Here is a 17669-nt window from a genome sequence, read left to right on the forward strand (position 1 = left end):
GGTGCGAAGGCAGGGAGTCGCCCCCAGGCCCACTTGGGTCAGATAGACTCACGGGGGTGGGTCTTTCTCCAAACTCCTCCTTGACCTTTCCTGCCGGCTCTGGGCCCAAGGCTGCCTCCCCTGCCTGCACTCCCAGGCCCTCTGGAGGGCTGCCTTGCACCAGCAGTATATGGAGACCTGGATGGCCGGATGGCCGAGGGGGGCCCTTGGCCCCATTGCTGGGACAGCCCCCCACTGGGCTCAGCAGATGCCACTTCCCTGTCCTCCCTCCAGGCCCCGGGATGGGTCCACCTCCCCTGTGGCTGGAGCCTGGGAGCCCCTCCTTGGTCCTGCCCTACCCCCTGCTACAGCTGGGGACTGTCCCCGGCCACCAGCTCCTCTGCAGCCTGTGGGACAGTGCTCCTTCCTGCCACCTTCCCTGCTCCCTCAGGGCACTCTGCTCTCTGGGAAGAGGTTCAAGGAGGTTCTCCTCTCCTTACACACGGCACACACACGGCGTTTCTTTTCAGGCATTTATTGATCTATAGATAAATTTTTGCATTTAATATTGAAAATGAATCTATTTTAAAATTTCCAACTGCATTTTTACATCGTTCGGGTCCTCACAAAACAGCTGCAATCATCTAGATTCGGCGTCGTGGGATGTGAGCGTGTGCCCACACCCTCGTGCATGGGCCAGTGTGTCTGTCATCCAGAGAACACTTGGTATTTTGATTACTTAAAATTCATAAATGTTAAACAACAAACAGTATCTTAAACAAAACAATAAGGATGAAGGAAATGTGTTACAGAACAAGGAAGAAATGTCTGCAAATTCTTAAGTTTTCCTATCAATAAATTTAAGACTACACTAATGCTATGAATTTAGGACTAAACTATGAATTGGGGACTAAAATTTGAGTTTAGGACTAAGCTTTGAATTAAGGACTAAAATTTGGATTTAGGACTAAAGTAGGAGTTCAGACTAAAATTTAGTTGAGAAGTACACTAGCGATTTTTTACAGTTGTGTGGGATGTTGTTTTAAGTTTTCTTCTCTTTTTTTTCCCCGTAAATACGGAGTTGCTTCTGCCCATCCGTGAGGCTAGTCCTGGCCCACAGAAATGGTCGTGTTTGGAGTCTCTGTCCACGCCCACAAGAGCGGATGTCTTCCGTCCTAGTGACGGGGATTTCAACGCCAACACGATCCTACAGTGCACCGTTGTAGAGGGTCTGACGGGGACAGTCCGGACTGAGGACAATATGCCCGGAGGTCTGTCCGGATGTGCGGCGGCAGGGTGAGCGGGCTACACGGCTGAGCGTCCCTGGGGCCCCAGGGGAGACCCAGGCGCCTGCCTAGAGAGCGAGGCGGCGGCCATCCTTCCCGGCCCTCCCTGCAGAGGCTGAGTCGGGCTGTGGCTGTTGAACGCCCAGCGGCCTTGAGCCCGGTCCCACCCGCAGGCGACCCCGGGTCCCGGAGCCCTCACGGGGGGACCTCCCCGCTCCCCGGGGGCCCGAGGACCCCAGGGACGCCCCGACACGTCCCCAGCTGCGCGGGCTGCGGGCAGAGCCTCAGGAGCAAGAGGGTCACTCGGGAAAGGCAGGCGGTGGGCCTCCAGGCCGGCCAGCGTCTGCCTCAGGCGGTCATGTTCTCTCCTCAGCTCCCAGAACTTTCTCTCGCTGGACACAGCGGCCTCCCAGCCTCTCGCGGCTCTGTTGTGCTGGAAGAGGACCAGCTCGCGGCGGTGGGAGCGGTGTCTCTGCAGCTCTCGGCGCACGTCTCGGGCCATCTCCTGGTGGAGGTTGCGCAAGTGGCAGGTGAGCTCCAGGTCCCCGCGCAGGCCGGCCAGTTGGTTCTGCAGGGCCTCGCGCTGAGCCGCCCCTCGGAACAGGGCTCCGTGCAGGCGCAGGGCGAGTTCGTCCTGCTCGTCCAGCGGCTTCTGCAGGCTCCGCCTCAGCTGCTGAATGTCGCGGTCCAGCTGGGCATGTTCCCGCTGCAGAGCTGCCTCCCGGGTGTGCAGACAGTGGATGTGTCGGGCCAGCTCTGTTATCTCTCGCCTTTCTGCCTCCAGGCGTGTGGCTCTGTCCTGCGGACTCGCTTCGGGCCTTGGAGGGGACACAGGGAAGCCAGTGTCCTCGGTGATAGTCTGTGGCTCAAGGGCTGCCAGGCGGGCGGGGTGGTCAGCATTCCGGGCTCCACTCTTTTGTGGGACTCCGTGGGTCCGGGCACCCGCGTCACCTGCTGGTAGGTCAGGCGGGGGGCTGGCCTGCAGCCCGGGTCCTGCCCTGGATGGTAACCTCTGATCCTTCTTCAGGACGTCAGCAGGGCCCTGGAGGACCAGCCTGCTCAGCTGGGGACTCATGGCTGCCAAGCACAAGGTCTGTAAGGAGGGAGGACTGGCCATCACTCCGGCTGGCCCGCAGGTGTCCTGGGCTTGGGTGGTCGGGCCGGTATTCTGGCGGTCCCCTCTGTAGACTTGGGGGCGGGCAGAGCAGCTTTGTCCCGGCGCCTTCGCTCTTCTCTGAGGGCGTCGTCTCCTCCGCAGGAAAAGGAGCAGCAGGGTCCCTAGCAGCACCGCCCAGGACCACCCAGGGATACGTGTCCAGCTTCTGGACGTCAGCAGCAGCGCATCCCACATGTGCTCCAGGACCACCCGGCACGTGGATCCGCTGGCCGAAGGAGGGGCCTCCATGGCTGCGTCAGGCTCCATGGCTACGCCTCTGAGTGCCAGCGTCCTGGGGCCCCAAGTGACCGCTCAGAACCCTGTGGAGAGTTCCGTGTCTGAGGTCAACCTATGCATGGCAACCAGGGCAGAGCAGTTGGGCTGGGGGAGGGGAGGCCAGCCAGGTTCTAGGAAACAGTACTGGACTTTGCTGTCCAGGACCAAGTTGTGTCAATCACAGAAGCCCCGGGCTTGTGGGAAGGGCTCATCCCCGCCTGGAGCTCAGCCTCTCGAGGCCCACCTGGCCACCCAGCCAACCTAGTGGCTTGAGGCAGGGCTGGGTCCCTCTGCTCCGTGCCCACCAGCAATTTTGGGGTGGAGTCTTTTGGGTTTTCTGCATCAAGTATCATGTCATTTGCAAAGAGGAGGAGTTCAACTTCTTTGTCAATTTCGATGCCTTTATCTCTTTTTGTTGTCTGATTGCTTAGTACCATGCTGAAAAATAGTGGTGATAGTGGAGATCCCTGCTGTATTCCTGACCTTAGGGGAAATGCTCTCAGTTTTTTTCCGATTGGGAATATTTGCCATTGGCTTTTCTTATATGGCTTTTATGATATTCAAGTATCTTCCCTCTATTCCTACACTGTGGAGGGTTTTAATCAAGAAAGGATGCTGTACTTTGTCAAATGCTTTTTCTGCATCTATTGAGAGAATCATATGGGTTTTGTCCTTTCTTTTTTTTATTTAGTATATCACAATGATTGATTTGTGGATGTTGAACCACCCTTGCAGCCCAGGAATAAATCCCACTGGGTTGTAGCAAATAATCCTTTTAGTGTACTGTTGGATCCTACTGGCTAGCATTTTGGTGAGAATTTTTACATCCATGTTTATCAGGAATATTGGTCTGTAAATCTGCTTTTTGATGGGCTCTTTGTCTGGTTTTGGGATCGAGGTAATCCTGGACTCATAGAATCCTGGACTCCAAACTACCTGTTTGGAAGTTTTCCTTCCATTTCTAGTTTTTGAAACAGCTTCAGAAGAATAGGTATTAATTCTTCTTTGAGTGTTTGGTAGAATTCCCCTGGGAAGCCATCTGACCCTGGACTTTGTTTGTTGGGAGATTTTTGATGACTGCTTCAGTTTCCTTGCTGGTTACGGATCTGTTTAGGTTTTGTATTTCTTCCTGTTTCAGTTCTGGTAGTTTATACGTCTCTATGAATGCATCCATTTCTTCCAGATTGCCTAATTTGTTGGTGTATAGTTGTTCATAATATGTTCATGTAATTGTTTGTATCTCCCTGGTGTTGGTTATGATCTCTCCTCTTTCATTCATGATTTTAATTTATTTGGGTCCTTTCTCTTTTCTTTTTGATAAGTCTGGCCAGGGATTTATCAATCTTATTAATTCCTTCAAAGAACCAGCTCTTAGTTTTGTTAATCTGTTTTACTGTTCTTTTGGTTTCTATTTCATTGTTTTCTGCTCTAGTCTAATTCTCATCTCCTGTTGGGTTTAGGCTTTATTTGCTCTTCCTTCTCCTTTAGGTGAAAGTTTAGTTTGTGTATTTGAATATTTTGTATTTCTCTATACTTCCCTCATAGGACTGCCTTTGCTGCACATCAAACATTTTGAACAGTTGTGTTTTCATTTTCATTTGTTTCGATGAATTTTAAAAATTCTTCTTTAATTTCCTGGCTGACCCATTCATTCTTTAGTAAGGTACTCTTTAGTGTCCCTGTATTTGAGTTCCTTCCAAATTTCCTCTTGTGATTGAGTTCTAGTTTCTAAGCATTATGGTCTGAAAATATGGAGGGAATGATCCCAGTCTTTTGGTACCTGTTGAGACCTGATTTGTGACCCAGTATGTGATCTGTTCTGGAGAATTTTCCATGTGCACTAGAGAAGAATGCATATTCTGCTGCTTTGGTATGAAATGCTCAAAATACAACTGTGAAGTCCATCAGGTCCAGTGTGTCATTCAAAATCCTTGTTTCCTTGTTTATCTTTTGCTTAGATGATCTGTCCATTGCAGTGAGTGGTTTAATGTTCCCTAATGTTGTTGTATTATTATCAATATGTTTCTTAAATTTTGTTATTATTTGATTTATATAATTGGTTGCTGACATATTAGGGGCATAAATGTTTATAATTGTTACATCTTCTTGTTGGATAGACCCTTTATGTATGATATAGTGTCCTCCCGCACCTCCTGTTACAGTCTTTGGTTTAAAATCTACTTTGTCTGATGTAGGGATTGCCATCCCAGATTTCTTTTGATGTCCATTAGCATAATAAATGATCCTCCATCCCCTTACTTTAAATCTGGAGGTGTCTTTGGGTCTAAAATGAGTCTTTCGCAGGCAGCATATTTATGGGTCTTGCTTTTTTATCCAATCTGAAACCCATGTCTTTTGATCAGCACTTTTAGCCTATTTACATTCAAGGTAATTATTGAAAGATATGAATTTAATGCCACTGTATTGCCTGTACAGTCACTGTTTCTGTGTATTGTCTCTGTTCCTTTCTGATCTATATTACTTTGGGGCTCTTTCTTCACTTAAAGGATCCCTTTTAATTTTTCTTGTCAGGCTGGCTTAGTGATCACAAATTCTTTTAGTTTCTGTTTGTCCTGGAAGCTCTTTATCTCTCCTTCTATTCTGAATGTCTCTAAGTATTCTTGGCTGCATATTTTTCTCATTTAGTACCCTGAATATATCATGCCAGTCCTTTCTGGCCTGCCAGATCTCTGTGGATAGGTCTTCTGCTGGTCTTATGTTTCTACCTCTGTAGGTTTAGGACCTCTGTCAAGCGCTGCTTTCAGGATTTTCTCTTTGTCTCTGAAATTTGCAATCTTCACTATTATACATCAGGGTAGTAATCTATTTTTACTTACTTTGAGGGGGGGTTCTTTCTACCTCCTGGACTTGAATGCCTGCTTCCTTCCACAGATTTGGGAAGTTCTAGCTCTACTTTGCTCAAATATACCTTCTGTCCCCTCATTTCTTCTTCCTCTGGGCCCCCAATTATTCTAATGTTATTTCATTTTATGGTATCTCTGATCTCTTGAATCCTCCCATTGTGGTCCAGTATTTATCTCTCTCTGTCTCAGTTTCTTTATTCTCCATAAGTTTATTTTCTATATTACTGATTCTCTCTTCCATCTTATTTATCCTAACAGTATGAGCCTCCATTTTTTATTGCGTCTCATTAATAGCCTTTTTGATTTTGACCTGATTAGATTTTATTTCTTTTATTTCTCCAGAAAGAGATTCTGTAGTGTCTTCTGTGCTTTTTTCCAGTCCTGTCAATATCTTTATAATTGTCATTCTAAACTCTAGTTCTGGCATCTTACTTTTCTCCATACTGATTATGTCCCCAGCAGTCAGTACTGCCTCTTGTTTTCTTTTTTGAGGTGAGTTTTTCCATCTTGTTATTTTGTCCAGAGAAGAATAGATGGACAAGAGAATAAAATACTAAAATGGCAACAATGATCCCAGAGAAATATACACTAAACAAATCAGAAGAGATCCAAAACTAAAGAAAAAAATTAAAATTAAAAAAAAAAAAGAAAGAAAGAATTTAATCAGAATGGTGAACAGAATAATGCAATACACTGGATCCTGTGTATATTTTGGTCTGTGTGTTAGGAAAGTAGATCCCAAAATTGTAAAGAATGAAAAACTTATATATGTACAAAAACACAATTAAATATATTGAATGGATGGAATGTAAATGTGAAAATGAAAATTAAAGGAGAACAAAAAGGGGGGGAAAAGAATACAAATAGACAGGTGAACAGAGCAAAGCAATACACTATATCCTGAGTATATTTTGGTCAGTTTGTTAGAAGAAACTACATCTCAAAATTGTAAAGAATGAAAAACTTATATATAAACAAAAATCAAATACATTGAATAAATAGAGTGTAACTGTAATGGTGAGAAATTAAAAAGGCTTTAACAAAGTAAAACAAAAAAAAAAAAAAGGAGAAAGAAAAAAGAGCAAATATGACTAGAGAGGTGAAGAGAACAAAGCCACACACTAAATTCTCAGTGTGGTTTTTTTTTTAGAAGAAACTGCATCCCCCAATTGTAAAGAATGAAAAGATTATGTATACAAAAAGAAAATTAAATATAATGAAAGTTTAGAATATAACTGGAAAAACTAAAATAAAACATTTTTAAAAGAGTTGATAAAATAAGAAATTTATTGAAAAAGAAAAGAGGAAAAAAATTAAAATTGAAAGACTAAAGAATCGTGGAGAAAAGAACATGAATTCTATATACTGCTTTCCTCTAGGGTTGGAGTTTTGCAGTTCAGTATAACATGTAAACTTGGTCTTAGCCTGATGTTCTTGCTGATCTTCTAGGGGAGGAGCCTGTTACCCTGACTCTCAAGTGCTTTGCTCCAACAGAGTTGTACCACCCTTGCTAGGGGCCAGGCTAACTAATCTGCCCCTGATTGCTCTATGTGGCTTTTGTTCCCTGAAGGCACTCGATGCTCACCTGGACCGTGACCAAGCTTTTTTTTTTTTTTTTTTTAAGATTTTATTCATTCATTTGACAGAGAGAGACACAAGGAAAGACGGAACACAGCAGGGAGAGCGGGAGTGGGAGAAGCAGGCCTCCTGCACAGCAGGGATCCTGATGCCAGGCCGATTCCAGAACCCTGAGATCATGCCCTGAGCCGAAGGCAGATGCCCAATGACTGAGTCACCCAGGTGCCCCTCGAGTGTTTCTATCTCAGGCATGTGACCCCATTTCGAGTCTCCTAACCCTGCAGTGACCTGCGGTGCACTCTCATATCTCTCCTCCTGTGGAAGAAGGGGGTTCTTGCTGGTTCTGCCATTTTTGGGGGCCCCTGTTTGGAGAGTAGTCACCCAACCATGCCATGGTTTGTGGTTTAGGGCAACCCTGAGCTGAGTGCGCTCTCCTGGGCTTGCTGATTGTAGCCGGCTTTCCCGCTCCAGTGCCTGGGAACTCTGCTGCACTCAGGCACCCCCAGTCTTCCTGTGGCCCCAAGGATCCAGGGACCACACTGTCCCACATAGGATTCCACCCCTGCTTCACTGCCTGAGTGCCTTGCATGCAGGGACATACCTCACGAAGCCGACTTGTAAAAGTCTGATTTTGTGCTCTGCTGCTCTATCACTTTCCGGTAGCCGGATCATGGAAACAGCCTCCCCGTGCAGTTTATCTTCCCATATATCACCTCGGATTCACTTCTTTGTATCTCCTACCTTGCAGAAAGCGGCCGCTTTTCTATTTGTAGAGTTGCGGCTACTCTTTTCTTCCATCTCAGGTTGTTCGCAGGTGTTCAGAATGATTTGATAGTTGTCTAGTGGAACTCCTGGGACCAGACCAAACTAAGGTCTCCGACGCTTCTGCCTTTTTGAACTCAGCTCATGTATACACTTTTTTGCATTCTCTTATTATTTACATCAGGACCTAATATTTGCATAAAGAATGATGGCCATAAAGATGATAAACAATCCCCTTTTGAAATAAGGAAACAGATTCAGAGCAGCTCAATAAACCACTCAAGACCTTACAGCTAGAATGTGGTTGACACTAGACTAGATTCCCACATTCTCCATCCCATCACCCCCTTTTAACCAATTGCTATTATGACTCCTAAGGTCGCCAATCCCTTCTAGAAAGCTCACATTTACAGGACAGTGCCTGTGCCCTACGTCACTGAAAGAAAATGAAAATCTTCTCAATGACTAATGTGAATGGAATGTCACTGTACAGTTAACAGATAAGGTCTCCTGTGTCATTTCTACCCCATAGCAGCAACTTCATGACTAGGGTTTTGACAGGTGAGGGTTAGGCTCCTTCTCACTCTAACAGCCTATGAGTTTATGATGTCTCGTGTGTCTTCTGCTGAGGACAGGGCCCCTTTCTATAGTGGTCTGAATTAATGTACCTTGAGTATGTCGGAATTTTTCAGGTCAGGACCCTGGAACACTGGGCTTCCACCATCCACTCTGTCTAGCTGCCAAGCACATAGCGCAGGCATTTATTCCTGTTTTCTGTATCTACTCTGAATTCTTGCCTTCATCCCTGTCCTTTTTGGAGTAGACAGTCTAGAAGGAAATTTCAAGGTTCCATTTTGGCAACACCTAAGTGTGACCAGCTCCCTACTGTCCTCCAGACCCCACCCCCTCTCCCCTGGCCACCAGTCTTTCCAGCCAGAGCAAGTCAGAGGGTCCCGGTGACAATCAATGACAACCCCCCCCCTCCCACCCCCCCCCCGCCAAGTCACCTCATTCAGTGTTTCACTAAAGCCACTACAGCCCTTCCTCTGGGTTTACCACGCTCCGAGTCAGGCTCCCCACAAATCTTCAGGAAACCCACCCATTGTGGGACGGAGAGGAAAGCCGGAAGCAGATGGCCACCCCCTTTCAAGCCTGGAGTTAAGTATATTCCTCTTGCTTTTAACCGTTTCCTGCTTTAGCTGCTTGCCTACTGAAGCCAGCCCTTGCTATTTTGCAATTCTATGGTGGCTTTATTTTTACCCAAACATTTATTGGGTACCCAGTATATGCCAAACACTGAGGGTAAAAAAAAGCCAAGTGAGCTAGGTCTCTGGCCTTGCAGGGCCCTTTTCTCCTGGCTGAGGGAAAAAGGAGCTTGCAGTGGAAATGCAGGGAGATAAAAGTTTTGATAAAAGTTTTGACCAGGGAATAAGGCCTTCTAGGGGAGAGAAGAGTGCACAGGAATGAACCAGTCATGTTCTGGGGGCTCAGCAGGTTGAGAAGGACTGAGGGGTCGGATCACGACTGGGTGAGAAACCAACAGGTAGGACTGTTATCCCCCAAACAATGGACATCCTTCAGGTGGTTCAGCAGGCAATGTTGTGATTCTGCATTTGAGAAACAGTCCTGCCAGCCCCAAGGAAGAGGGTGACAAAGAAAGGAAACTGGGAAGCAAGAAGGGAGCTTTGGCTCTATTCTTTTTTGTTCTGTTTGGATTTTCAACCCAGGTACTTGAATTGTTTTTATTTTAAAAATTAAACATTTGTTTTCTGGGCAATGGGATTAGTGGCTCCTTTTGTCTTATGCTCTCTACTCTTGATGTTCTATGTTTAGAAGAAGATGTAATGAGTAATTTTTGCTTCTAAAAGTCTGAAAGTAAATTCAGATGTGGGAATGGACAGACATGTTTGTTTTCCTCCATAATGGACTTTTGACTGTTTGGCCCTGCCCTTAAGCTGCTAATAGTACATGAAGGTAGAAACCTATTATTTTTACTTTGGGGATCTAGAAAGTAACTGACTCAACAAGTTCATCATGATGGACAACAGATAAATGATTAGAGATCTTTTAGGGACTAGGGGTGGGGGGAGACAGTGATGGCAAAGAGATAACATGAGAGAGTTTTTTGGGATGATGGAACTGGTTTTTATCTAAATCCTGGTGGAGGTTGCATGAATTTATACATGTGGAATAAAATTTGTGGAATTATATATATAGAAAAAGTAAATTTTACTGTGTTAATTAAAAAAATAAAATTAGAACACACACACACACACAGAAGTTAAAAGACTTAGCAACACAGAGGTCCTCCTTAGATACTCTGTCCACTAAGAATGCCCAAAGCTATAGTTTCTCAAACTGGAGGTACCTGGGGTGAACTGCAGATTGTGCAGGAACACTGGTTTGGGAAATACTGCAGTAGAACTAACTAGCTACAGGGTAATCACTAGCATTATTGTATCCCTTCCATGGAATTTTCTTCTGGCTTTGCTGACTGAAACAATGTTTCCTCTGGTGCTAGAGGAATGCCAGCCATTTTAAGATCAGAAGAGAACATTTCCTGCTTCTATACAAATCACTGGACAGTTTCCCCTAAAGTTTTATGATTGTGTAAAACGTCGTACAGGATGGAGGGAAAGAGAGGAAGCAAAGAGCAGGAGCTCATCATTCATTTAAAAAATCCAACAAGGGGGCGCCTGGGTGGCTCAGTGGGCTAAGCCGCTGCCTTCGGCTCAGGTCGTGATCTCAGGGTCCTGGGATCGAGTCCCGCATCGGGCTCTCTGCTCAGCAGGGAGCCTGCTTCCCTCTCTCTCTCTCTCTGCCTGCCTCTCCATCTACTTGTGATTTCTCTCTGTCAAATAAATAAATAAAAAATCTTTAAAAAAAAAAAATAAAAAAACCAACAAAATCGTATGTATGGTGTGCCAGATGTGATGTAGTGATGTTAGGGCAAAGATATAGGATGCTTGCCCTTAGAGTACTGATAGGGAAGAAACAGGCATGCAAACACAAGATAATAGAGTAATACCACTGCCACAACCACATAAATGTCTTTTGAAGTGAGTTGAAGCACAATAGCAAAAATGTTGAAGATAGTAGCAGTAAATGCACATATTAATAAACATTGTAGGAATATTACATGATGTCCATTACATACCTACATTAGAAAGTCACGAAAAGAAGCCCAAACTCAAGAACTTTTGAGCTAATGAACCGTTGAAGTAAGTGACCTTTGTAGATTTCTGTACCTTCTACCTAATTTTTAATTCCATCTACTTAATTGTTTTTCACAGTTTCATTAGAGCATTTTTTCCCAACCTGTTAAATTTTGAGGAAGCTATTATATAGGTATGAATCAATATATTAAAGTGTATTTCTTTTCAAGTCTTGCCAAAATGTTGCAAAATACTGTTTCAAGCTATTCCAAAAATCAGGGCAAAATATATACTATTACATTTTCTAGTTAATCTTTCATATTTTTCTATTTAACATTTACCTTGATGTCATGGGAAAAGAAAATGTTAACTATAAGTCATGAAATAATATTAGTAAGCATTCTTATATGATAGGAAAGTGGTGAATATGTCCTCCTTCCTTTTTAAAATCTTTTTTTTTTTTTAAGATTTTTATTTATTTGTCAGAGAGAGAGAGCACAAGCAGGGGAAGTGGCAGGCAGAGGGAGAAGCAGGCTCCCTGCTGAGCAAGGAGCCCCATGTGGGACTGAATTCCAGGACCCTGGGTTCAGGACCTGAGCCAAAGACATACACTTAACCAACTGAGCCACCCAGGCGTTCCTATTGTCCTCCTTTAAACAAAAAATGGCACGATCAGAACCACATCTTGACATAGAATAACCTTATAAGCAACCTCGTGATGGTGGCAGGACGGAGGCAGGGCACTCAGTCAGGTGCCTGGTAGGGAGGAGGTCGGAGAGTGAGGGTAGAGGAGGAGGCAGGGAAAAGATCCGGGTTAGATCCCCTTGGAACAGTGTTTCTTTTCTTTTTTCCTTTATTCTTCTCTACAGTAAAAATGTTTAAAAACTCAAAATTAAAAATAAAAAAATTAAAATAACGTCAATAAAAATCTCACTTCTCTCGCAGATGAGCATGCAATATACACAGGCAGGGCATAAGTAGCCTTTAATAAACTTATATAAAAACAGAAGACATTATATAGTCAAAGAAATGCAAATTAAAGCAAGAGAGTGGTAGGGTGTGCGGAAAAGTCATTCTCACTACTTTTAGGCCTGCAAATTGGTGAAATCACTTCTGAGGGATATTTCGGCGATGAGAATCAGCTTTTTAAGGATGCACGCATGCCCTTCCCTTACCCTAAGGAATAGCTGGACAGGTGTGTAAAATGGATATATGTGATGTTTATGCAGGTTTATTTGTAATAAAACAAGGGAAAACTTCTTTAAAAATAGAGAAGCAGTGAAATGAATTATGACCCACTCAACTGATAGAATACTTAGAGTGGTTAAAATAATTACCTAAATTTTACTTGATTAACAGAAAAATGTGTTCATAATTATGAGTACAGGAGGCATAAAATGTACCTAGATGTGTCATATGTGTGTGTTTGCGCTCATGTCTCCCCAAGAAGGTCTGGGAGGATACATGCCAATATGAAAATATTAATAAGGTTCATATCTGGGAGGTATCTATAAGTAATCTGTACCTCTTTATTGTTTTGCGTATTGTAAAACCATTTGTAAAGACCATATATTACTTTTTTTTTTGGTTTTGGACCTCAGGTGTAGAGAACTGAGTGCAGTTGACCCTAGAATAACATGGGTTTGAACTGCATGGGTCCACTTAGACGTGGATTTTTGTTGGCTATAAATGTATTTTGTCTTCCTTATAATTTTTTTAAACATTGTCTTTCTCTAGCTTACTTTGTTGTAGGAATACTGTACATAATCTGTATGACATACAAAGTATGTGTTAATCATCTCTGTATGTTATTGGTAAGGCTTCTGATCAACAATAGACTATTAACAGTAAAATTTGGGGGGAGTCAAAAGTTATACACGATTTTTGACTACAGTGGGGAAGGGGGTGTCAGCACCCAACTCTGTGTCGATCAAGGTCAGCTGTATTAACTTCCTGGTTCACAACATACTACCATTGTCGGTTTAAATAGTGCCCCTCTCTTGTTTTATTTTTTTAAGATTTTGCTTATTTGAGAGAGAGAGAGAGAGCATGAGGGGGAGAGGGAGAGTGAGAGGAACAAGCAGACTCCCCACTGAGCACAGAACCCATTGTGGGCTCCATCCCAGGACCCTGAGATCATGACCTGAGTAGAAACCAGGAGTCCATGCTTAATGGACTGAGCCACCTAGGCACCCTATTTTGCTTGTTTTCAATCCTTGATATACACGAATTACTATTAAATCCAGATCAAACAATAAAAATTGTATAACGGGATCAATCAAGGACATTCACTCAGAAGTCCGTAAGAAGAGGAAGAGTGTCAGATTCTAGCTACGCCACTGCCCGGGGCTGAACTGTCAACTGTTCACCTTCTCTGCTGGTGTGAGGGGGCAGAGATGGGAATAGTTGTTAGCTTGTCTTTGGAAAGTTTGGGTTAGAATTCCAGCAAGACTCCAACTACTGAACTTTTGGGCTTTGTATAATGCACTGCCAAGATTGGTCATTAACTCATGTGGAATTAAATAAGAAGACCTGGCATTGTGGCTTGGATCTGTGTTACTCGTTTTCTGAGGTTGCCAAAACAAAGTACCACACATCAGGGGGTTCAGCAACAGAAATTTACTGTCTCACGGTTCTGGAGGCTACAAGTCCAAAATCAAGGTGTTGGAAGTTTGGTTGCCTCTGAAGGTTGTGATAATCAGTTCCAAACTTCTCTCCTAGTCTCTGGCAGGTGTTTCTTGGATTGTAGAATGCGCTCTCTCTGTATTTTTCCTTCATCTTCCCTGTGCATACTTCTGTCTCTGTCCAAATTTCCCCTTTTGGTAAGAACAGAAGTCATATTTTATTAGGGCTTACTCTAATGACCTCATCTTGATTACCTTTGGCAAGACCCAATCTCCTAACACTTTTTAAACAAATTTTATTTATTTATTCGATAGAGAGAGAGAGAGATCATAAGCAGGCAGAGAGAGAGAGAGAGGGGGAAGCAGGCTCCCTGCTGAGCAGAGAGCCTGATGCAGGGCTCGATCCCAGGACCCTGAGATCATGACCTGAGCCAAAGGCAGAGGCCTAAACCACTGAGCCACCCAGGTGCCCCTCTCTTGACACTCTTGAACTGTGGTGTATGTGCCGCGGTGGAAAGACCATGGGCTTTGCAATTACATCTAGATTTCAATTTTGATTTTATCACTTACTGGTGGTATGACCTTGGGAAAGTTATTTCATTATTCAGGACTTATTTTCTCATCTGTACCATGGGGATGTAATGTTGCTATGAGATCAGAGATACCTTAGCATTTACTGGGTAAATGGAAGCTGTTCGTGTGAGTTGAGGGAGGGGGTCTTAGCCTTTAGAGGTTTAGTTCTCTGGATAGATACATCTGCCACTGGGTCTGATAGGGAGGGTCTCAGGTGACATTGGTGGACCTGGGCAACATTAAACTGGCTTTTCTACCAGAGTCCTTGCCTACCTGTGTTCGTTTGTATGGAGACAGTACCATTTATAGGTGACTTTTAAGGTGAAGCCTCCATAAAACAAATTTACAGCATTCCAACCTGGACATGAGCGTTCACTTATCACTGTTGTATAAGGCTGTCAGGCTGCCGGCGGGGGTGGGGGTGTTGGGGAGGAGTGGTACAGCCCTCTAGAAATATGGAACCAGCAATGCCTTCTATTATGTAGGATTATTAGCTCAAGATTCTGTCTCAACCTTCCAGATTGAGTTGACAGAAGACAAGGGCACATTTCCAGAGACATTGTCATATTTTTTTTCCAGGTTACCTAGAAATTTAATTATGCAAGTCTACTTTATTACCAGTAATAAAAAATGAACTCAAATCTAGTGTTACAGGTTGCAAATGCTTGTGACATTGTGGTGAATGGGCTGGCGTGGGGAGCAGGGAACGAGGAGCCAGTGAGGAAGGACTTGATTGTTTAAGTTGTGGAAGTGGAAGGGTCAGCTTGGGAGGAGTCAAGGTAGGATCTCTTGTCTTAATAGGGCCACCCTTGGCCACTTCTTTCAAAAACAAAGTGGATTTTAATTACATTATCTGGGCATTTTGGGCGGCAGTAATCCAAAAGAACTTTGGGCAACATGGAGAATCAATCTGAAGTAAGCTATTTGCCTCACTACTTTTTAGCTAATTTATTTTAGGTTTAGTCTACTTTAAGGCCTGTGCTAATTTGAAATGTTGCCTTATATCAATGTTCTAATAACTGTAGGAGGAAAATACTTGTGAATCATTTAAAGCAAGTGTCTTTCCTTGAGTCAGATAGGATAGAGACCAGTATTTATTATGGGGGCTTTTCTTTACACCTCTGAGATCCTATCTGTTGCTAATGTATTCCTGGACAGCTTAAGAAAAAGCTGGTAGGAACACTATTATATGATGGGGAAATAAGCTTAGGCATCAGTCAATGAATTAGTGACTTGGTGTAAAATAATATCTACATTATCCTTTTCAGCGTAACATTTATTAAATGCCATTTTAGAGCACAATTCCTAGCCAGTGGTTGTCTGCTAATTACAAAGTAGCCAGCACAGTATGGCTACTAGCATACCTAGATTTTAACGCCTGGGAAGCACACCTAGAGACATTTAATCAGGCAGACGGGTAGATAAAATACAAATAAACGCGAGCCAGAATATTGAATGGTGGGCGAATTAAGAATCGGGAGGCTGAGCTGGCGCATCAAAGAGAAAACCAGGGAGTTGGGCAGCAAGGGTATACAGTAAGAGCTCAGGAGGATTAATGTGAGGGGCATTCCGATCGGGAAGGCAAGGCTGCGCCGGAAAAGTGGGGAGGGGTTGAAATCGGTGGTAAAGCCTGGGAGAGCGTGCACAGCCTAAAAAAGTTTTTATGATGGTTCCGTGCATAAAATCTCATCGTTGGCATTGGTTGCTGCAAAAATGGAGAGGCAGGATTTAATCAAGGTGTCAGCCGCAGGGGCATCCCGGATTCGGGCGAAGCGTCCGGAATTCCTGAGATGTCTGAAACGCGGAGGCGGCCTCTTCCCCACCCCCGCCGCGGCCTCCGTGGGCATTTTCCGGCGAAGGGGGGGACGCGAGCCCTTCGAAGAACAGTTGAAACGCGCGGCCCTGCGGTCGCCCTCCCGCGGCCGGCGCGCTCCCCGGAGATGAAGGTGAGAGCCCCGGCCGCGGAGCCAGGGGGTGGGCTTCCCGGGTCCCCGCGCGGCCGCAGAGCCCCGTCCCCTCCCCCCCGGCGCGGGCGGGGCTGCGGGCGCACGACGCGGAAGCGCGGGGTTCCGGGGGCGGCGGCGCGGAGGCCGCGCGCGCTCCCCGGGCCGCAGTCGGCGCGGGCGCGGCGCGGGCGCGGGCGCGGGCGCGGGCGCGGGGCGGGGCGCGGCCGGGAGGCCTGGGAGGCGGCGGGCGCTCGCGCACACGCCGGGCCGCCGCCTCACCCCCCCCTCCCTATCCTTCCTTTTCCTCCCTCGGCCTGGCCGTCCCCCTCCTCTCCCCTCCCCCGAGCGAATCACGCGCCCTCCTCTGACACTCGTAGCGGGCTCGAGCTCCGAATTTATCCTTCACGTGACCTGAGGGGGTTGGGTGGTTGGTTGGGGACGTAGGGGGAGAGGGAAAGGAGGGAACGGAATCTGCCGTTGCCCGAGCAACAGGCCCCGCCCGCCGGCTTGGGGCCGGGGGGCGGGAGGAGGACGTCAGCACGTCAGCCGGGGTTTTGCGTTTTGATTGACAGTTGCTATAGCGACCGGGTCGGTCCGTCGCCATTTTGTTGGTTGGTTTTTTTTTAAACCCTTTCGCTTCCCGCCCGAATAATAATAAAAAGCCCCATTGGAGTGAGGCGGGGGTGGCGGCGGCAAGAGCGGCGGGGGGATCCGGGGAGACTGCTGCCGTCGCTGCTGCTGATCGCGGCCCAGGTCGGGCTCAGGGAGCGGACACCTCGAGCGGGGGGTGCGGGCGCCGCCGCCGCCGCCGCCGCTTCTGCTGCTGCTGTTCCTGCTGCTGCTGTTGGTGCCGCTGCCGCCGCCGGCGAGCGGGCGGGACCGGTGTGAGTGTGAGAGTGTGTGTGTGAGTGAGCGTGTGCGAGGGCGAGTGTGCGTGCGTGTGTGTGTGAGTGTGTGTGTGTGTGTGTGTGTCTGTCTGTGCGGGGACTCGGGGGCGGGCGGTTCGGGCTCTCCTGGCGGAGGAGCCGCCGCCGCCGCCGCCGCCGCCGCTCGGGCCCCGGCGCTTCTCGCTGCGCAGGTTTGGAGCGCGCGCCATTTTGTGAGATTTACAAAATCCTCCTCGGGAAGAAGCCGCCGGGAGCGGCCGCGACTCGGCGCCCGGCCTCGCCGCCGCCGCCCTCCGCGCCGGGCCGGGCCGCGCGGCCCCGCCGCCGGGAGTCGGGGTCCGGGGACTGCGGTATTTGCCGGGGAGGGGGCTGTCGCCTCCTCGGCCCCGGGCGCCGCTGGAACCGCGGAGCCGGAGAGAGACTGAGAAGGCTGCGGCTCGGCCGCGGAGCCGGGAGCGCCGGGGGCGGAGAGAGGCGGCCGGGGCGGCGCTGGCTGCGGAGGCCGCGGCGGGAGCGCAGCGGCGGGAGCCCGAGGCTGAGACTCACCGGAGGGAGCGGCGCGAGCGCCCCGCCATCGTCCCGG

The 17669-nt window shown here is 46.8% G+C and overlaps 1 protein-coding gene across 7 annotated transcripts in view; it reads left to right on the forward strand.

The window, feature by feature from the left end:
- Positions 1-16098: 16098 nt before the first annotated feature.
- Positions 16099-17669, forward strand: part of DYRK1A (dual specificity tyrosine phosphorylation regulated kinase 1A) — a 144271-nt gene continuing 142700 nt past the window's right edge. For 3 of the 7 annotated variants that reach the window (XM_032354923.1, XM_032354886.1, XM_032354913.1), the window contains exon 1: positions 17564-17668. The gene's annotated coding sequence lies outside the window, so the exon portion shown is untranslated. Of the gene's footprint in view, positions 16200-16871; positions 16953-17563; position 17669 lie in introns of those variants that run through there. The other 4 variants (XM_032354902.1, XM_032354893.1, XM_032354946.1 and 1 more) reach the window with 4 other exon arrangements.

The sequence above is a fragment of the Mustela erminea genome, chromosome 1, assembly GCF_009829155.1.
Source record: "Mustela erminea isolate mMusErm1 chromosome 1, mMusErm1.Pri, whole genome shotgun sequence".
Lineage (NCBI taxonomy): Eukaryota > Metazoa > Chordata > Mammalia > Carnivora > Mustelidae > Mustela > Mustela erminea.